Source organism: Nansenia antarctica, assembly GCF_963989245.1.
Source record: "Nansenia antarctica genome assembly, chromosome: 9".
Lineage (NCBI taxonomy): Eukaryota > Metazoa > Chordata > Actinopteri > Argentiniformes > Microstomatidae > Nansenia > Nansenia antarctica.
Window position 1 is genome coordinate 24448177 of NC_137679.1, and position 22607 is coordinate 24470783.

Consider the following 22607-nt stretch of genomic DNA (forward strand, 5'->3'; position numbering starts at 1 on the left):
TGTGTTGTGATCACTATGGAATACAAGGAAATTGATTCAATGACTTGAACCACAGATGAAAGACTGCTCCTTTTACTGTAGAGTTTAGTTATTGATAGAATTGAGGAAATCCAACTTTGATTGTAGCCTTTTTTCTTTAAGCTGGAAGTAGGAATAGGCCTACTTTGCCTGACCAACAAAGATTTCAGTTTGACATACATATTTCATCACACCATGGAGGAGGAGGAGGAGGAGGAGGAGGAGGAGGTGGTATCTCAATACCAGCTGAAACCATCAAAGTGACAGCTTCAGCATTCAAGCTCTAGCTGTTGGTCAGAATGAGGTTGAGTGATCCCACATGACCTTGGCCTGCACCACAGCGCTGTTCTTGGTATCCATGTTGACAGGCTGGCTTCCCCGTGGGTCTAGTGGTGAGTGGCCTGCCGTTGACCTCCTGCCAGTGGGCTGAGAGGAGAGGAGAGGAGAGGAGGCAGGCCTGCCTGGGAGCTGCTTGACAGCGTCTGCCTCAGCTAAGTGCACACACAACACTTGGCAGAGGAGGTTTGAGGTTTTTAGGTTTTCCTCTCACAGATTTCCTCTGAGTGAGTCAAAGGTTACAGCTGGGATTCAATGAATCTGTGCAGTCTAGTTATAATAACATATTGATATGTTTATGTGTGGGAAGTGTGGTGAGAAGGTATAAATCTGTATCAGTGACATATATCTTTCATTCATTTGTGGAATAATGTTTATTGATACTTCCCAGCCCAACTGAAATGTGTATATTTGTATTCAAATGTATTACTGTTGGAAATTCTAATGGTATGCTGTGTCTTGTTATACGGTTACAACATGGTTGTTTCTTCTGATACTTGATTTAAAACGAGACGGACATTTGGAATCAAGAGGAGTAGATAGGAAAAGCTGTCTTAACAAATATTAACTTCTGTCTGGGGGATTTGCTGAATTTATTGTTCTGAAAGCCCCCATATTGTGATTCAACTTGAGTGTCCAGATGTTTCCAATAATAGTGGATAGCCTGGCTAACTGGTCTGTTATATGAGAATGTCCCTTATGACCATTGGCCTGTGTTACAAAGTCTAAACCAGCAGATTATCATAACTAGTTCAAACTGGTTAAGACTTATAGTAGTAATAAGTGCAAACCTGACACCTCTCTATGCTAACTAGATAACATAACTCAACAGCTCTCAGAGGAGCTCATTTAGCACAGAATTTTGTGCTCCAGATCAAACAAAATTGGTGGAGGAGGAATTAATGATTCATATACCATCTGTTGGTGACGGTGTTTTGAATATCAATATGTTCCCCTCAGGATGTTGAATCATCTGATATACCTTTGTATTGGAACAGAGAGCTGCCATCCCGAGGAAGGCTGCTCACCGTGTCACTCATGTGTTTTGATCCACTTCTGTGGAGCTCATTTCATATTCACTGTTTTGGCAGAGAGAGAGCAGAGGTCCACAGGGCCCTGAGTGAAGTGCACAGATATCAGCTCATTGTCTGGGCCTGCTGCTGCAGTCAACCCACCCTGGGCAGGGTTCCATTCACTCGGCTGGATGGATATGACCTACGCCATCTTTGCTTACTCTGGAGGCTGCAGTCAGTAGTGGGACAGGAAAGAGTCGGCCTTTGGAGGGGCGAAGTGGTGCCTGGGACTTTCCCACACGCCCACCCTGTAAGATCCTCTCTATTCACTCTGGTCTGCTGCTGGAGCGTGCGTCTGCACCACTTCACTTAAAAGGGGGTGGGGTGAGGGGGTGGGGGGGTTGGGGGGTGGGGGGGTTGGGGGGTGGGGGGTGCACAGGCTTACCCATAGAACTTTGAGCAAAACTTTTCAGAGGGGATTCATTGCCCCTTCTCTGAGAGAACAGCATAAATTATTTGCGCTGGCAGATGTTCACAGACCAAAATATGCATGAATTTGTGGATCTGGCAGCCTTCCCTCAGCCAAACGTACTGGTTTTCATGATGCGTGCTGGAGCAGTTGTTTTTCTGGCTGTTTTACAGAGAGCATTAATCTGAGCTGTCATCACCTCCAACCGCTTTGGTGGAAATTATTTCACTCCTTAATAAGGGAACTCCGGTGCAGTATTACATATGGCGGTAAAGGCAACATTCTTGGTGGGTCTGTCATCATGTAGCCATTCTCCAACAGTGGGCCTTCTGTATGTGGTGTGCAGCGTACTGTCAGCCCTAGATGAATCCAATATGTTAACTAGATGTTAAATGGGACCACTGCCCCTCCCCTCCTGACTCCTGTTAGATTGTGGTACATGTTGCAGAGCAGGAAGAGAAATCCAATATTTTGTTGCTTCATGATTGGATGGAAATTGAGTTTTATTCACAGAAGGTGTGTGGGTTTTTAAACAGCCATTTTCGAAATGTGTTTTTGAGTGTGCATACCTTCCTCCACATTCCTTTCCTATTTACACTACATGTTGTTGAGCTCATTAAATCTCTGGAATCAGCCTATCATACAACCAGATAATAAATGTTACTCATGTAGAACACAAGCCAATCCCATGTAGGATTTGGACATGTTGCGGGGTATGGAGAATTTGGACATGTTGCGGGGTATGGAGAATTTGGACATGTTGCGGGGTATGGAGAATTTGGACATGTTGCGGGGTATGGAGAATTTGGACATGTTGTGGGGAATGGAGAATTTGGACATGTGGAGAATAGTTGTTGTTGGATTAATGCAAAGAGTCACATGAACAGACTCGGGGGAGTGCTTTATGATAATGTTTAGAGATCCTGCTGCAGCCAGTTGAGATGACATGCTATCAACTGAAACTATTACAAGTGGAAAGAGCATGTTGTGCCAAGTAACCACCCATGACTAATAACCAACATCAAGAATGGATCAAACTCTCTATTCAGACCTCCCGAGCATTTCCAGATGGAACTCTATACTATACCCAGATTTTGTTGGTATTGGTTTAATATGTGTGAAACATGTGATCCTCAATGCAGCTACAGTATATGGGTCATGGAGTTAGGTTTATAATTACACCTCATGCAATGTTCTTGTATTCAGGTGGAGTGATGAACATTCACAGCCTGTTTTCGAAGCAGAGTTGACTGCTGTGTCCTAACTTTTGGGGCTGGTGATGAACGTGTGAAACGCTTAACAATGGGCATCATATAATCAAGCTATCACCAGTGTTTCCAAGATGCAATTATAATAATAACAGAGGCAGACAACCTGTAACTGTCACGCTTCGTCTAACTGCAGTGGGAGAAATGACTTAGAGCCTTTTCTACAGGAGGGCCTTGGCAGCCTGCCACCGAGTGTGTTTCCCCCTGAGGGCTCTTACTCATGAATCACAGAAAATGGGAATTACACATATTAAAGAGGGTAAACGTCAGTAATCACAGCACTGGGAGGATGCTCAAGGACTCATCAGGCCTGCTGCTGCTTTCAGAGACGCTTATTTGAAGGAGACACCTCGGTTAGCAGCTGACTGCACTCCTGTGACAGAGCGCTGGCGGAGCTTCTAGTCCTGGCACGGGTTTCACCCTCACTACACCTTCCATCACGCTATGTATACCCAACATCCTGACTCGACCGTGTCCCTATGGAGGGAGGGATCTCCCTGCTTCACCTCTGAACTCCCAGGGTCCGATGATGACCGGATGAGATCATCTCCTATCCAGTGAAGACTATCATTGCCTCTGTTCCCCCTCGTTCGTCTTCTACACGGACCTCCCCACGTTTCCTGGCAGTCGCTGAAGGTCACCTTATACGAGGGACATCTCATTTGTTTGTTTGGTCAGCAGAGTTCACCCAACGCTGGGTTTGTTTGTTTGGTTTGTAGAGTACACTGACTGAGGAGGGAGATTTGGTAGAGGGGGCGGGAGGAACCCATACCCACCCCCAGTCTTTATTGAAGGCCATCCTCCCTGTGTGTGTGTTCCACCCGGCCTCCCCCAGTGGTGGTGGTGGTGGTGAGGGCCAGACCAAGCCTCTTAGGAGAAGGCCCTTTACCCTGAGGTGGAGATAAGAGGAGCTGGAGCTGCTTCACATGACTTAGTGCTGCTGAGTCGAGCCTCTGACAGAAAACAGGCCCCAGGGGAACCACAGGCACCCATAAATATTTAGGCACCAAAGAGGTTTATGGAGTTTGTTGTAAAAGGATTTATGGCGGACTGCAAGGCCATCCAGCAATATGAAGGAGAGAGGGGGCCGGGGGGTGGGGGTGGGGTCTTGGAGCTGTGTTTAATACCCAGGATAGTGCTGTATCCTCCCACATCCTGGAACCAAGCAGGGAAAATTAACCAAATAAGCACTTCAATGTGAGGAACGCAAACATCAAATCTTTCCCAAACAGGTTTTAGAAAACAGGTGTTAGCTAAGCTTTTTAACCTAACGTGAGTTCAAAAGGGCATAATAGTTCATAATTGCTTGCAGAGAGAGGATTCATAAACAAGACAAATCAGAAGCCATATATGGAGAGATTTTGTAAGTCTCAGTTTTACGGTCCTTGAGTATTCATAGAATTATGTGCTCTATAAAACTGTAGCTCACAACCATGCAGAGGGTTGTAGCAGATAGATCTGGTGTTGTTGTGGGGAATGCTTTCTTTGAAGTGATTCACAGTTCAAGATAGTCTTGCCGCTAAATGTCTCAATACTAGCTGGAACACATTGTTTTGTTATGTTTGGTCAAACAAACAGATCATCATGTGACTATCACATCTGTTATGCTCTATTACCTGTGTAGTAATCCTGTAATAAGGTCAGTAACAACATTGCATAAACATGTTACTGCAAAGTACATTAGCAGCATTTGCTATGTATTTACACAGTATATTGACAGCATCATTACAGAGCTGCTTGGGTATACATAGCGTGATGGAAGGTGTACAGAGGATGAATCCCTGCCAGGACTAAAAACTCCACTACCGCTTGTGTTGTTACATAGCAAGTGATGTGATCATTCACTAGAGCATGTTACTGTAATGTTGTTATTAAAGTAATTCAAGTAATTATATGACAGTGTGTTGTTCATCTTTAGACTATATATCGGTTAAAAATCAGTCCTATTTTCCCAGCCACTACCCTAACAATCCCCCTAACCATCCCTCACCGTCAATACGCCATTCAGGTCTCCTTATCTATCCTGTATAAGGTGATATCTGCATCTTTCTAATCTCTGTCCTCTGTCTCTGGTTCTATCCATCCCCTCTCTTTCATACCTCTCCTCCAGGGTAGCTGGACCTCTCCTCCCCATTCCTCCACCTCTCCAGCCCTCGGCCCAGCCCCTGTACTCCCCTATCTGTCCATCCTCCCCTACTAGCACAGCCCACCCACCCCACCCCCCTCAGCAGGGTCACAGGTCCGCTCTGTCACAGATTGCTGCAGGATCAGGAATCCTCATTATCCTGTTAACTGTACATTTATCTGACAAGGCAGGGGAGAGAGAGAGCGACCCCCAGCATCATTAAGCTTTAATGGAGAGCACAGAAATGAGGGAGAAGCTGTAAAAGCAGGAGCAGAACCAGAGTCTCTCTTTAATGTCTGTGATCGCCCTGACAGGATTATTAATCAGGAACTAAAGGAATTTCAAACCTTTGCTCTCGGCTTCTTCACTTAGAGTCTTTAGCTAGCACCATTACATAGCAACCCAGGGTCAGGAGGTCTGCGGCTAATTGGTTCTACAGGGTTTTGAATAACAATGAGCCGAGCCCAATTACTGAACTACAGAGAGGCGGAGATGAGAGGAGAGAGAGAGAGAAAGGGGGACCCAGTGGAGCAGGCGCATGGTGGATGGGAGGAGGAGGAGGAGGAGGAGGAGGAGGAGGAGGAGGAGGAGGAGCAGGAGGGGGACGGGGATGGGAGGAGGAGGGGATGGGGGGGAGGCTGTGTTTCATCGTTGCTGCCTCTCCTCCTCAGAGTGAGGATATTAATGAGATCTGTAAATGAGAGCTGGCAGAGCCTTGGCTGTGTTGCTGGCTGTGGAGAAACAGGCATGCTCCTGCAGGACAGCATCCTCTCATTCACTATTCTTTTTGAGTCAAAGATTCACACAACACATTCAGGCGCTATTCTTTTTGTCCCAGATTTTCTTTTTCTTTTGTAACTCATGTTCATTTATTAGTGATGTGTTTTCTTCTTCTCATGAATCCGACATGAGGGATCTAAATCTGGGTTTCTTTGGTAACAGTATTCCAGTGTGCCTCGTAGCATCTTTAATCCTGTCTTCAGGGGTCCTGATTCATTGGTGTCTAAGTAGTTACACCCAGCAGTAAAACCACTATCATTCTGTGTGCTGTGCATGGCCAGGCTATCTTGACTTAGTTGGTATCTAATGGTTCCTTGTTTGGTGACCACTGACCCCTGATGTTTTGGTGGAAGTCAAGTTTTTCTTATTTTTCTTTCATTTAGGTTACTGTATCCACCATTGCATTTCAGTGTTGCATATAGAGTCGATTTTACAGTTTCTGCACTGTGTCTCTTCACTCCTGAGTGTGTGGCTCTGGATGTCCTGAAACTGCTGATGAAACATAAATGGTTTGGATAAAAGCATTATCAGATTTCGAGAGCTAATTTGTTCCGGCAGCAGAGGACTTTTCAGAGTGCTAAGGAGAGGTCTTTTTTTCACAGGCTCTTCTCACTTCTTATTTTTTGCCCTTGAAAGGTTGCGTCAACGTTGAGCTAAAGGATTTAAAATTGATCTTCGCTTAAATAATCTCTTTCAAATTCATGAATTCATATTGAGCAATCCTCTCTTCTGAGTATTCATCATTTTCAATAAGCCCCAGAGAAGCTGTCATTACGCTCCAACCTCCCCATCACACACTAAACTGCTGTTCAAGGGCTGCAAATTGGAAATGTGATTTAAATATTGCTTGAAATGGATAGTTCATATTCACCTAAGCCCTCCGACTGGCTGTCTAGTTGAGAGAGCCAAGGATGTTGGCTGATGATCACCGCACTTGTAGTAGTACCATGAGTAGAATCCATTAATTGCTTCTAGCAAAGGGCTTTACTCTGACCTTTCTAGAGCCATGAGGCAAACACGTTTTCCTGTAAGGTTGGCACTCTGTATGCTTTTCTGTCTGTTATTCCCACTGTTGGATTGCTCCAAGATGAAGAAGCTCTTCATTGCTTACACGATAGAGCTGGGCTGGTGAAGTGCTTTAGCTTTAATGTGAAGTAGCTGATCTGCCGTTCAATCCATGTACTGGTTTATTGTATTTAGACAAATTACTGATAGAATTATTGATAGTCACCTGTACATGAATGGCCTGTGTGTGTGTGTGTGTGTGTGTGTGTGTGTGTGTGTGTGTGTGTGTGTGTGTGTGTGTGTGCGTGCTTGTGCGTATTTCACTCTGAGAAGTGACAGTGCAACTCTTCATCCTAATGGATGGATGTAAGATTCATTGATCTGTGTCATATGACTGTATTAAGGGCTTAAATGCAAACAGGTCTTAAATTCCCCCTCAACAGCACTAAGATCCTGATTGTTTTCCAAATCTCACCATTTAAAGAACGGATACAATCCATTCAAAACAATGAGTCAAGCCAATAATGTATTCTGAACTCCTGAATTTGCATATTTGCATACTGTAACAGAGTTGCAGCTGCGGTCTCAGAAGAGTTTATCATTATTTCACATTTATTTTGTCTCCCTAATTACCTAATTAATTCTGTTGTTTTGATTGTCGTGTTTATCGTTTGCTTTGTGGAGGCGTAATCCTGTTCTATTTGTCTGTTTGAAGAAGGAGCAGTCTCACTGAATAATTCATGCTGCGCTCCAGCGACAGCACAGCCGTTTAAATGATGAAGGCATTCGTGAAATCCCCTCTCTCTCTTTCTCTCTCCCCCCTCTCCCTCCCTCCCTCCCTGCCTCCCTGCCTCCCTCCTCTCTCTCTCTGACTGCCTGAGGCAGTGGAAGTGGGATGTTAGGAGATGAGAGGATTTCACAAGGCTCACAAGCTCACCTTAAATGAGGCGAGAGGAAAACATGTCCCTCTAATGTGTCTACCGGAGCTCTGAGAGGGCTGACTCAGAGCCATGTCTAATCTGACACCATGATGTAACCTTTCATCTCTTCCTCTCCCTCACAGGATGGCTGTCACCCACCAAGCTCCACCCTCCAACCTCCACCCACCACCCTCCACTATAGTATGTAACATGTGTGTCGCTGACTGTCACTAGGCTCAGGGGCCTAGCTTGGCCTGCCCTGCTGGAATGCAGACACTTGAGTAGACACAGACCTCTCTGGAGTGCTGCTGATGTGTCAAAACGTTGTTCAAGTGATTGGATATCACGTGTTATGTGGTAGCTAGGTGTCCACTTCACACCTAGAGCTTTGACTCTCTTGGTTGAAGGCTGTTAGGGGACATCTGAAGTAAGAGTACAGTAAGACAAATCAGCTGATCTGTGAAGGGTAAAAGTAAAGATGAAAGTATAGATGCCTTAGTCGAGTAAATCAAAATTAAAGTCATCTATTCAAATGCTATTATGTTTTTTAAATGCCCAAAGTATTTGGTTTTAAATTTAAAGTATCAAAATTAAAAGTAAGTGCTGTTTGTTAAAAAATGCTAAGCAGGCAAAATTATTTTACATTTTTAATTTGCCGTTTCTGAAAGCTAACAAGATTCATATTCAAGAAGTCATAGCCCTCAAAGTTAGTGCTGGGAGACATGGCCTAGATATCATAATATCCATATCATAGTATTTTGTTTCTTTATAATACATCCTCTGAATATGTTTTATGAACATGGCCCACCTTAAAATATTACCTCCAGAGATAAAGAAGATACCCCAAAAACTGTATAAAATAAGCCTATGCCTATGCACTAGTGCTACCTGTCTCTGTCACACCATAGCCATGAAGTCTACTCAGAGAGAATGGCAGGATCTTCTCCTGTCCTGGATAGAAGTCTATTTTCTGATCCTGTCCCACTACAACCTTAAACCTGACTCCTTTCTCTTTGAAAATTGCTCACTTGATTCTCTAATCCATAGTGGGTATTGTCGTGGGTATTGTCGTGGGCATTGTCATGCGTATGAAAAGCTGCTCATTTTACATATGAGAGCTTAAGTTTGAATAGACCTAGTGTGGTTTATATTCATGTGAAACTTTATATTCATGTGAAACTATATAAAATAAAATAAATGATTGGCCACACACACTATCCATGTGTTAAGATGGTTAAAACCAGTGTTGAATGTACAGTCAAAATCCATATCAAAGCATGGATCCCAGCGTTGTCATGTTTGGATAGATTTCATGCAAATGTAACAAGTAAATGAGTAATGAGGGTGTCAGTAAAAAAGATATATCTGAAAGTACACATTTTCTTGTGAAAATGTACTGGAGTGAAAGTAAAAGTTGCAGATTCATAAATACTAAAGTTAAGTACAGTACAGACACCCCAAAAAACCTACATATACTTTCTTACATTACACCACTGGTAAAGAGACACAGATCTGACTACAGACGCCAACAGTGTGGCCTTGGAAGACGGGCTCCTCCTCCTCCTGCTCCTCTCTAAAGTGCAGTCCCTCAGAGAGAGGGAGGAGGCAGCAGAGATGATAGGCCTCTCTGGGGATTGTTTGTTTGTAGTGTTTACTGCTGAACCCTTAAGGCCTTACAGCACTTTCATCAGCACTCAGTACACACCATAGACATCTCTCTGGCTTTGTTCTTCAGCTTTTAATGTTTTCTTCACTCACTCTTGGCTTTCTTTCTCTTCGGATGCAGTGTTTAATTTTTTTTGCTTCCTTTGTACATTTACTATGCATGACAAACTACGTACTTGTCTATGATCCTTTGTGACCTGGTTGTGAGGACAGGCTTCTCCTCCCTGGCTAGAGACTGCTGTACTCTCATTAACATGGGCTGAATCCTATTAACCATGTGACATCATTGCCCACAGTACATCTCATAGGCTGCATAGATGTCCCTTAGGATACCTTTGTATTTTAACCACAGTCTGACGCAGTAGAGCCCTCTCGACATTAGAGTATGTTGATGTATGATGTCTGTTTCTTTTGATGATAGTGTGCATGATGGACGTTATCGGTTTTTAGACTAGAGGCACAGACGTAGCCTGGAGCGTTGGTATGGTTTTATTCAAATTTTTTAAATGTGTTGTTTTCTCTGCAGGGTTATGTATTCTACATTCTATTTGATCTGCCCTAAACATACATCTTTAATCTTAGCTGCAGGCTGTGCAAATGTGTCACCGCATCTCCACTGAGGCAGAATTATTTAGGCCTGTCACACTGTCTGCATCCCCCTGGAGGGCCTACAGGGGGCAGCATAATGATCAGAGCTCTGCCTCCCAGCTCCTTCCACCTGCCTGTACAACCGTGCCACCGTCAGAGTCACGTCTTCATTAACACACATCTTCATTAACACACAGGAGGGGAAAAACAACAGCCTTGGAATGAAACCATCATGGGCCCGCAGGGCGTTATACTGTTTGTAGGGACACAGAGGACGAGTTATGCTAATTGAGAGTTCTTTGCATAATTAGAAAAAAACGTTATCATTATTATTAGTAGAGAATAGCCAGACAGAGGGTAATTTCAAGTTTCCCAGCAGGGTGCTGCCGAGAGAGGCAGAGAAAGGACATCCTTTCAATGTTATTTCTGCCTTTTGATTCAGGAAACATATTCATACTTAGCTTGAGCTTTAGTAGGCTTTAATGATAATTGCTTTTCTCCCCATGTGATTTTTTCAAAGTGTTTTTAATGCGTTGTCTTCTTAGAGGATCTGTTTGCCATGGAAATTCAAGCAATATGTTTGATTTCAAATGAAAGCCATCTAATTGAGTTAGCTAGTACACCATATCCACTCCCGACATTGCCAGGCTAGCTCACCTGCTCTGTACTGTATGTGGCGATCATCATGAATGTCTGGTGAATGTCTGCTAGTTGGATGAAAAAAGCATTTGTGTTGTGGTTTACCCAATCAGGTGATGTCTAGAGCTGTTGAGAGATGACTGAGAGAGGATGTGTATTAATACTGTCCGTCAGCTGCACATACAGTAGTGTCAGGAGGTGGCCCAGTATGTCTAGAATGGAGAGACAAGATGGTCACAACAGAGACTGTTGAGTGGATTAAGAATCCATTATGTCTGGTCCCTCAGCAGGGTTTCAGCATTACAACAAATATAAGGTCATTCTCTGCTATTCCAGTTGTACAATCTCCCTCTTCCTCTTCAGCTCAATCCACTGGTACTGAAAAAATCTGTATGATTTTTGACAGGACGTTGCCCATCTCAGAGCACACAGCAAAGGCATGAACGACCATAAACGATAGTTTATGTTGCATTAAGTCTTTCCTTTCAAAGACTTTACAAGACACTAGGGATTAACCTCAGTAACATCTCGTTTGTGTCAAGGCTGGGGAAAGGGAGCACTCAAAAATAATGGTTGAACTAACGATGAGTGTGGGGTTGTGTGGAGACAGGAGCCCTCAGTTGTGTGAACGTGTTAGACCTGTAAGGATGCATCATTACACTGGCCCTGTCATTCCTCTCCAACATGGCCGACTGCACCGCCTGCTTCACCAAAGCAGGGAACATTCATTCCCCCGCTTCAAAGGTTCTCTAGCTTTTTTCATCTCTGTGCACCAGCCCAAGGCCAAAACCATGGATTAATATTTCAAAACATGTTTCTTGCTTGCTAACTCTTCCCCCTCTCCCTCCCCCATCTCTCTCTCTCTCTCCCCTCTCCCTTCCTCTCACTCCCATCCTCCCCTTTTCTCTCCTCCATGTCTCTCTTCTCTCTCCCGCCCCCTCCCCCCTCCTCTCACACATACCCCATTCCCTGTTCACCACTTATTCTCCTCCCTGCTCTCTCTCTCTCTCTGCCTGCTTGCGGAGATGTGTGATATTTTCCCATATCTCATGTTTTGCTGCTCCAGTGCTCCTTCAGTCCAATTGCTGCTGCGGTATGTTTTATGAATTAATAAGAAATGATCCTGGATGGTCCACCAAGGCAGTTGAGAGCCAAGAGCAGGAGAGAGCATGGGTAAGGAAGAAAGAAAGGGGAGGGGTGCCGTCTGCAGTCGAATTTTAATGAGTACCAAGGGGAATATCAGATTTTTTTTCCCCCGGTATCCTTATGGTGCATCGCTCTAAATCACTGTCACGCAAACAAGGTATTTCCCATCATGCCTCTGGTTTGGCTGGTAACTGTGTCATCCTGTGGCACCGGCGCCTCACAGACACACCTGCTCTGCTGTCCTAATTGAACAGATGATCTGCCAATTTGTCATGTTTATCTTCAGAGCCTTTCTGGCGTCAGTGCCCTGCTCCACTCAGCCCCCTCAGAACACAGTGCAGATGTTAGCAGCGTTTGTTATGACAGATCTTGTAGTCATTACTGAATAATTCATCGCTGCAGTAATGTCTTTAGATAGCATCTTTTGCATTTTGCTACGCATTTCACTCCTTTTCTTTTCTTCTTCCTTCTTCTCCTCACCAGGGAAAACGTCCTTATTCTCTACTCTGACTGCAAAGTATACGGATAAAGGATAATTGCCTGTCTTGACTCCTCCATTGATATGAAAATAGGATTTGAATTATTCGCTGAGGTTTAAAGGTTAGTTGAAGGTTATTACTGGGGGACAGGCAGAAAGGGGAAGGGAAGAGACTCTGAGTGTATTGTTCAGTGGCAGGCCTGACGAGACAATTCTGAAAGGCTAATTTGCAGTGCATGCTGCACAGGCCTCTCATGAATAAACTGAGAGGCTCTCAAGAGATCTTAACAAGGAAGAAGTCAATTATTTATAAGCAAATTATGTCTGGCTTTTTTCTGTACATAAACACAGCTAGTTGTAAATAAGCTGCTTTGCAGCCCACTACACTTTTCTTTATTATGATGATTATTACATTTTATTCACCAATCCATGCATATTTGGAGGGATAAAAAGCAACCACACTGAAAAAGGACAGACCCTTCTCAACCATTATAATAAATCTGATCCATTGCATGCTCATAGGCCTGTTATGGTTCAGATGGGCTTTGAATATGGGCTTAATAAATCACCTCCGCTGGTGATGTCTCACAGGTTTAGAGGCACTCCGACGTCTGTGGTTGGCCCTTCAGTTCCTACGCCACACACCATATTACCATGGCAACTGGGGTACAGTATGTATGTATGCAAGTAGTGCGCCTTAAGCAGGGAGTCGTGGTGAGAAGCCTGATAGCAGTAGACAGCTCTCTCTGTTTGTGTGGAAGGTCCTGAGGAGAGTTGTTTATACACCACTATGTTTACGCTCCAGAGCAAAAGTCCTTTGACAGTCATTTACATAGCTCCTCACAAAGTGATTTCGCTACAAAGCACATAAAAAATGCCCTCTATGTCTCAATGACAAAACATCATCTTGTGGTCGACCATTTTCATCACTTTCATATTCATGACTCACACAGAAATATTGAAAAGAAAAACCTTTTTTCATGCTATGTGTGTTTTGGTCTGTACCCAAATGTGCCTTTCCAAAGGCATTTGATGTTGGCCTACTAATTATGTACACATTTATGAATGTATATTAATGATATTAATGATACACTTACAATTATTCATATTGTGGTTGCTGCATTTACTCAATTCAGAAACCACTTTCATTATTGTAAAACATTATGTTACCTATTATGTTTCACAATTAGTATGCAAACAATTGAACAATTGTACCATCAACGTTAGATATCTGAAATACTGTGTGGCTGATATCCTTCTAGTACAGAAAACATCAAAGAGAAGTAAGATGAGACATGGAAATAATCACACTCCAGGGACAGGGCTACACACGCCCCCTCCACACCTGCACTCCCCCTTCCCCTCCCCCACTTGTGACACACACACACACACACACACACACACACACACACACACACACACCCTCCATTCTCTCTCTTTCCTCCTCTCCTCACTTTCCACAGGGGAACAGACACTTTGTCCTCAGATCCAGGTGCATGATTTGCTCTGTAAGGGGATGCTAATTCCTCCTGTTACTAAAACAGATATTTTTACCTACTAAAAAAACAACAGCAATGTTCCCAACTTCCAAAAAACAATGAACATTTAATCCAAATCAATTGGCCATATCATTAATTATCAAATAATGAATTATGTGGTAACTGAATATTGGCTCAACAAGGTCCATTCATAGAGAGATCTGTGTGAAACTATTACAGAAGATAGCAGTGTCAGGAAAGCATTCCTTTGCAGATTTGTGTCCAAGCTATATTGAATTTGTTTGTGAAAACCATGAATTTTACACTGACCCCCCCGCCTCTCTGTACAAGATACAGCTCCAAGCAGCTTCCCACTCAGAAGAACCATCAGCTATATATTAAATCTTATTGAGGTTAGGTTCAGATGTCTGCTCAGTGACTAATCTCCCGCCTCTGAAGAGGGAAAATGGCAGAGAATGCTAAGAATGTGGCATCTCATTCCTCAGCCTAGCTTTGTTTCACCAGCACTGAGGCTCCCGGCCTCTAACTCCCCCATCCCCTGATCCACCGTTGCCGTGGAGAGTCTAGACTGGAGCCCCTCACAGCGGGGAGGTGACTCTAGGCCTTGGCCTGGAGGAAAGGACAAGATAATGCTCCGTTACTATACGGTCTATGACACATAGTTCCAACAGTTTCACCTTACACCAGAGTACACTTAAACAATCCAACATGATGTCAAATAATCCAACTATCCAATTATCATGATATAGCTAAGCATGGCTCTCTTGTTAGACAGCTATTGAGACGAGTCTGTAACTAGTCTATTTTACACTAGTTGTAATTTACTATTTACTGAATATATTTTCAGATCAATGACAGTACTGCAATTGTGACTTTATGACAGATCAAAGCCTGACTGTGCTGACTGGTGATTGTGTCCAAATTCAATGATCTTCAGTAGATAGTTCAGTGGTGAAACTTCTCATTAGCCTTTAGATTTTTCTATAGGACATTGATTTTTCTATAGGACATTGACTATGGGATGTAAGTGCTATGGCTGGTCATGTGCTGAGTAGGTGGGCTCTGGGGAAGTCACATCGTCTTACAGTGAGTCACAGGGCAGTGCTGTGCTAACAGTGTTGATAGACACCACTGTGCTGTAGCTGTCTGCCCAGGCCCCCCTCCAGCGCTGCACCACGGATCACTGACGCCTCTCTATTCCTCTCACCCCTCTCCAGCTCTGTGCCAAGAAATTGGATGCTATGTCCTTAAAAGCTAAGCACTTCAGCATGAAGTTTTTCTGGAACTCCGGCGGCTAGGGTGATTACAGACAGATCAATACCTCTTGATGTCCCTGGCCAACTCACCCTGCTGGCACAGGAAATGATGCGATCCATGAGGCTGTGACATTGACAGGGCCCTGGAGAGGCGACAGTCTCACTTACCAGAAAAGTGCTCTCCATTAGCTCTGCTGGGCGGCTCTGCAGTGTCATTGTTATGCTAGCAAGGCTGTGACATTTGTATTATGTAGCTGGCAAATGCTTTCATAATCAGCTCCTTGCATTCTAATCCTAACTTTCATCTACTTTGATGGACAGGGGCCTCGCCAGAATGATCATCAAGAAAATGAAAATCTTCGCTGACCTTAGATGCCACTTCTCACCCTTTCCCAAACCCCCCCCCCCCCCCCACTGGTCTGGTGCCAAAGGCTAAGCCCTCACACCCACTCCCCCTATATGGGTGTGCCCTCCCCCTTGCGTGTGTGTCAAAGGGTTAACCTACATGCCCTTTCTCATAGTTCTAGAGTAAGAGGTCTTGCGCTGTGTGTCCTCTATCAAACTTCAGGAGCAGTGAAGCCCTACTACGCCCTAGTCTCGGCCTAGGATGTGGTGCGTATATCCATATCAGAGGAGAACAGCTCTTTAGAGCAGACAGTATTTTACGGCTGAGCCAGCGTCTTCAAAGCCCTGGCTCTTGTATTGACCTCCTTTCTCGTCCCCCACTGTTTCCTTGTTTGAAACAATATAGCCTACCTGTTGTTATTGATTCCAGAGGACTGGGCCCGGTAAGTGCTCCTCTGAGCCTGGCGCTATATTAAGCAATTGTTTCAACAGTAGACGACAGGGCTGGGAAGGCTTTAGCTGCCTCCAACTGCCCTGGTATTACCCGCATGTTAATTGATTGGGCAGCAGAGGGAGGGAGGAAATGGATGCACTAAGAAGTCTCAAGCCTCAGACTGAAACCTAGCTGAAATAAAAACTGACCTCAGTGTTAGTCAGATCACTCACTGCCATTATGACGGCCTGACAACTGACCCATCCCTAAACATCACTTCAATGCTAAAGCTATCATTCGGTGGGAGACATTCAACATTATAGTTTTGGTGTCGAGGTCGAGCACAGGCTTCTAGACAGCGCCACCAGCATACGATATAAGAGAGACTGCTGCCCCAGTGTCTATTTCCATACGAGCATAGGCACGAGCACAGGCTTCTAGACAGCGCCACCAGAGTGTTTTACTTATAATGTTTTTCATTTTGGTCTAAACAATAAGCACGCATCTACATAATCTGAAAAGAAACAAACCTCAGTGTGGCCACAGGAGGCAGAAAAGTGCAAAACTTACATTCTGCCATACACTTGGGGGCAATATTGAATATTTTAGATTTAGTTTTCATGATGTGCTATATAATCTAATAGGCTACATTGAGTGTAGCCTATGTGGTTAATGGTTTAGGGAGGCAATCTCAGTAGCCAGGCCTTGTCAGCAGTATGGAGACAGTATCGCATGGAGAGCTATTTTATGGAAGTAGGAAATGCTTCATTCATCCTGTCTGTCTGCACTGGCCTCCATTTCCTCCTCTGTCACACGCATGATTAAAACCAGCTTGGAGCATTTATCACAGGGCCGGAAAGGCAGGGGAGGAGGAGGGACCACAAGGGGAAAGGGCCCACCTTGTTTGTCATGTTTTCTTTTTCTCAAATCCAAATATTTCTTACAGCTCGCTTGGTTGTAGCCTATCAGGTGTCAACAGTGTGATTCCCCTCATATGATTCTCCTTTACACATGCGCTTGCACTTTGTATGTCAACTGAAAACTAATGGAATTGATGACAGCATTTTGACAGCAGCCATAATGCATGATTCAACTGATGTCATTAGTCATTAGAGGTTTGCATCAGTTGTTTTCAATGAATTCAGTATGTTTTTGTTTTTTTGGCGAATAATCCCATTAGCTCCCCATGTCCAATAACAGCATGTGTTGCTGTGGTTGCATTTCTGTTGAGAGGTAATTTGCTAATGGCATGGCCTTTATTAGAAAGCAATTATTATTAATTACCAGTGGGTGATATAGGAGCTGATTTAGTTCTCCAGGCCTTGTGTTTTTCTATCTGTATGTCCAGGCTGTCTCTGTGAGTTGATTGCCACCCCCCAACCCCCCCACCCCCCCTACCCCCCCTACCCCCCCCCACGCCCCTCTCCCCTCCCGCCCACCGTCACCTCCCGCTGGCTCGCTGCCAAGCAGCCACGTTGTCATTATCAGTGTGCCAGAGGGGTGGGTAAATGTCATTATTGTAGCCGGTGAATTCCTCCAGGGAATCAGCGGCTACCAGTTTAATTTCTCTAACAGCTCGGGAAATATTTGTTGCATCACCAACCCAGTTCATGGCAAACATCTATCGCCGCTATGCAATTAACGACATAGATCATTTACATAGTCGCAGAGCTAATTTTCATAATGTTCCCTTTATTATCAGAGGAGGAAATTAACCCAGGAACTTATTTACACACCCACTGCAAACGGTAACAGTGCTAATTGGCTGTTAGATGATTAATAAGCTTACAGCAGATGCTAATGAATGGTGCTCTCACTGTTTCAGAGGTGCTTTAGCACTGTGCTTGTGTTTGGCAGCTTAATTAGACAGATAATTATGTACTTGTTGCTTTTGCTTTCAAGCAAATACCATCAAACATTCAAAAATTAAAGTGGATTGCATTATTATAGGAGCTTGTGTTAGCTCTCTTGTTGAGGGGTTTTTCTTGTAAATTGGTACATTCTATCAGGAATGAATCAGTTGTTATTTATTTATAGTGAAACCTCCCTAAACTTTGAATTGCCCCTGTTGTATCAAATGTGCTAAACAAATAAACTTGCCTTGCCTTGCCTAAACCTGTCCCACTTTGTCTTAGCCAGATAGTCTCCTATTCTATGCAGTCCTAGGGACAGATAGAGTCAGAGACTTTGACATGTATCTTTGCCATGCATCGAAATAAAAATGACCCTGCCAAGACACATTTTGTGATTAAAAAAAATCCTTCTTTCACTGCCTCTGATGGTTGTGTGGTTGCCCCCTTTGACGGGCATCAAGCTATGCGACCAATGTACCTTGCAACAAATTAATAAACACACTTTTCAACCACTCAAGGGGTATACAACATATTGAAGAGAGTTGCTATTAAATTATTTTGCAGGAGAAATAGCAAGCTTGATACCCTTCAAAGGGGACAACAAACAGTCAGTGAAGGAAGGATTTTATTACAAACTGTGTCATGGCCATTGAGATTATTAGATATTAGATATGAGATATAAAGTCTCAGACTCTATATAGTTCAATCATTTGTAGGACATACTGTACATGTAGGGTACAGGGTGCAAAATAATCTAGAAGGTGATGAAAAAATATTCATTTTCAAAAACTATTTACCCTTGAAAGTCTACCCTAATGGATTCCACTCATATTAATATTATGTGTTACACATGATAGGGCTCTCCTACCCCCCTACCCATGACAGTCTTCTCTTCATAGTAAAAAGAGTAATCTTACAGTCCAAAACCTACAGTGCGTTTTCCAGTGCTATAATGTCCCAGTGCTTTCTGTTGGGCTATGCTGGTTAACATTTCCTGCTTAAAGCCCTGTAATGTTGTCATTTTGCTACACTTGTAATCTAGGTGTTATATCTAATTCATTATAAAGTTGCACTTACGCTAAGTAAAAGGCTGGATGGACTTCTCAGTTATGCTTCAGTAATTATTGTGCTTAGGCAGCAGAGAACAAACTCAAATGACAACAGTGTAAAGTGCTATGTGGTCTCCGTCCCTGGAGAGAATGAGTGCTTTGAATGAATGTCTGGGCAATATACTGTCAACAATACTTCTGTCTACCACTGATTTTCAAGTTGTTGGTTGGCCATTTCTACAACTCTCACATAGAGTAAAAATATGTACGGTAGATCTTTCCTGTATTTGTGACATACAAAAAAAAAACTACAGCCCCACTCCAATCCCATTTTAGAACAACGCTGTCTTTGAGGAAGATTCACATTATCATTTCATTTTCCCATCTGTGCTCTGGATAGTCTAAAACTCAGTAGTTAGCTCTGTTGGAGGGTCCACAGAGAGCATGGGTTATGAATATTTGATGTAAATCCCTTTTTTTCCTTTTTTTTATTTTTATCACTGACACGACTCGAAGCGGGAACCTCATTGATCTGGTGTTATAATCACAGATTAAAAGAACTCTCCCCAAACAATTCCCTGATTAGAGCTCTGTTGATACGCCTTGCTCATGACCAGCCAGATCTTCATGGACCTTGAAGAGAGCCCCAGTAGGTTGAAGCGGAGCAGTGTTGCAAACACAGTCTTTAATGTGGCTCCCAGTGGCTATTGTTAACAAGTAGTGTCTGGATTTGTGTTTCACCTCATTAGTTCATAAAGTTGGCCTCATTTTAACACATCGCATTTGATCATCCCCAAGGAGATGTGCCAAAAACTGAAACAATTTTTTAAAACTTTTTTATGCTCACAATGTTAAGAATGCTGATGGAGTGGTGAAGTTCCCTTGCTGAACGAGTATTGTTATCTTTTTTACAATAAATTAATACAGTGTTGGCAATAGTGATATGCCTTCCTCTTTATCTGTTAGTTGTTGGCACCCCTGTTTTATGATGTGATATGGCGCCACAGATGAACCACCAAAGAAACAGCTCTGTAGATAAGCCTCTGTCTATTGCCAGTCTTAATCAATTGCGGCATATAGCTGTAATTTTACACACAGAATTGAATAAAGACAAGGGCAATCAGTGAAATTCAGAGACCTGACTTATGTGCTTATTTTCTGCCTAATCTGAGACATATGGATGCCCGTTCAGTATTGGACCAAAGCTATACAAATAAACCTGTGTAGGATAAGCTGAAATGTTGGCTGCAGTGCTCAACAGAGACAAATAAAAAGCCTCAGATGTAAGCCAATAGTGTTTAGATGGGCTCTTGGCCTCCTGTCAAACCTCCATTTTGTGTGTTTTAACGATTGGCGAATTTCATCTTAATTACAACAAAGATGAGCCAAGCCCAGAGTTCATTCTCTTCTCTCTGTGTGCCAATTATAGATGTGGCTGCCAATGCGGGCGATTCTGCCTCTCATTTCTGAACCAATATTGTCTCCCTGAGCAGATAGATTGGTGCGTGCTTGGGCTCCCTCCGTTGTGCTCAGAGTGAAGCTGATGAGATTACTGTGTGCTTGGAGACAGTTTCACCTAATATCAGCTATGAGGACGGTGTATGCATGCCAATTATGTAGATACATCCCATCATATAGAGAAGCTCTCGCTTTCATTTGTCGCCCAGACAAAGAGTGCTTTTTTGTCTGCTTGAGAGGCCAGTCAAGGTCTAAGTGAGAGAGTTCGACCACATTAGCCTAAGATAACAGAGGGGTGCTAACCTGCTAGCCAAGCCCACTCCTGCTTGTGTTGAGGGGTGTGTGTCCAGGGGTGTGTGTTGAGCACCCGTGGCTAACTCCCAGGACAAGCTTCAGTCAAAGGACAAACTGCAGAGTTTAAGTGTTGTTTTGGTTAGCACTCAGCCATGTGCCAACTGTTGGGGCGATTTCAGTATCTGAGAGATTTCTCATGTTGTGTTAGCTTTGATTTGGTACCTTGAGTTCAATGGAATCTTCGTTTTCCTCTTGTATCTTACAGGATCGATTTGAGGTGATTTTTTTCTTTGCTGTTTTCATGCTGGTCATACGGGTATTGTGATGCACTTAGTGTTATGATTTTCATGGTGGATTTTGATTGGTGGTCATTAAGCCATTTCCGCATTAAGCATTTCAGTGTGTCCCTGGCTAGAGGCGAGAGGGAGAGACTACAGCAACCTCCAGTAATTAAATTACTCCTAAATGGCTAATTGGATCAATTTGGAAGGCAGAGACTGTCAAGGATAAGAGTAATCATCTATGCAATAGCAATCTTTTTTGCTCAGACATGTCTCGTTAAAAGGCAAGGTGCGGTCCAGAAGGTTAATGCAATTACTGTCCAATTCTCTCACTCACTTCTCACAATAATGCTAATTAATCTAAAAGATGTGTGGACTATAATGAAGCGTGGCTGCTCAGGAAATGCTGCATTACAGTGTTTAAAGATAGCATTCAATATCATAGAAGCTACTGCTTTATCTAAAGCATAGGGATGGTGCTGCCACAGTTGTTCACACAGGTTTAATCAAAACAATGACTTTAGAGTGTATATGTTTTATCAAAGTGAATGGAGTTTATTTTGTTTTCACCATAGAGCCTTTTAGTATGATGGTTAGGCATGTTGCCTCAATAAAGCTCTTTTTTACATTTCATCCTCGGCAAGCTCTCTGGGCTCAGTGAGGTGTAAAGCAATGTAATGAGAGAGAGCTCCAGTTATGAAGAGAACATTCATATTCATTAGCAGCAGGCATTAACATATGACGCCCGTGACAGTTCTGTGATGCATGCTTTATGAGTGCAGTTAATGGCACACTGACAACACTGCGGGCCATAAAGAGCCATAGCAATCCTCCAAATGAAAGCCACAGAGTGGTGGGACGATTATTGATTCTCCCCTGTGTCCTATTGATCTCTGAGGTTTTTTATCTAGCGCAGGCCTGCTAATCTGGCGTGTATCTGAGAGACACCCACAGTGCAGCCCCATTGACTCATGCTATCAATAGCCACAAGGCTGGATATCATTAAATCCTCATCACTTTGTTTCACCCGCCACAGACGACGGGGTGCTCTGCATGGCCTCAGGATAACCACCGGCCACTGACTTGTTTATGGCCCCGGCTCGTGGTGGCCGACATTTTAGTGGCTCTTTTATAATAGGGAAGCTGTAACAGCCAATACCCGCTCAGGCTGCAGAGAGCAGTTATTGAATACATACAGCCTAGAGAGTATATGTGTCTGTGCTGGGTTTTATCCCATCAAGTTGATACATGATAGGTCATATGGTAAATGGAAAATCCACTCAACCTTTGTCAGCCAACAGCATTGGAAGAATCTCCCTCTCAGTTAAATTGAAACAGGGAAATGGATGTGGTCTTGATTTGTATTGCCCTGACATTTCATGTAACATTGATTATGGTGATATAATGAATGAGAATGAATACGTATGGGAATAACAATTAAATGCTTTTGTTTATTACATGATACATATTTATCGTTTGTGTTGTCAATGTGGTAGCTAGTGTTAGCAGCACATTTCATTTGAGAGAAATTTTATGAAAAAGCATGCTGATAAGCATGTATGATATATATATGATATTCAAGGACAGTGCCGTAATAGCAACAGTCTCTTTGTGCTGCGACAGTGTGAGATTTCCCCCTCCTGTGGGTGTTTACCTGGCGGCCCAGAATGTCATGTTCTGAGCTGGCGC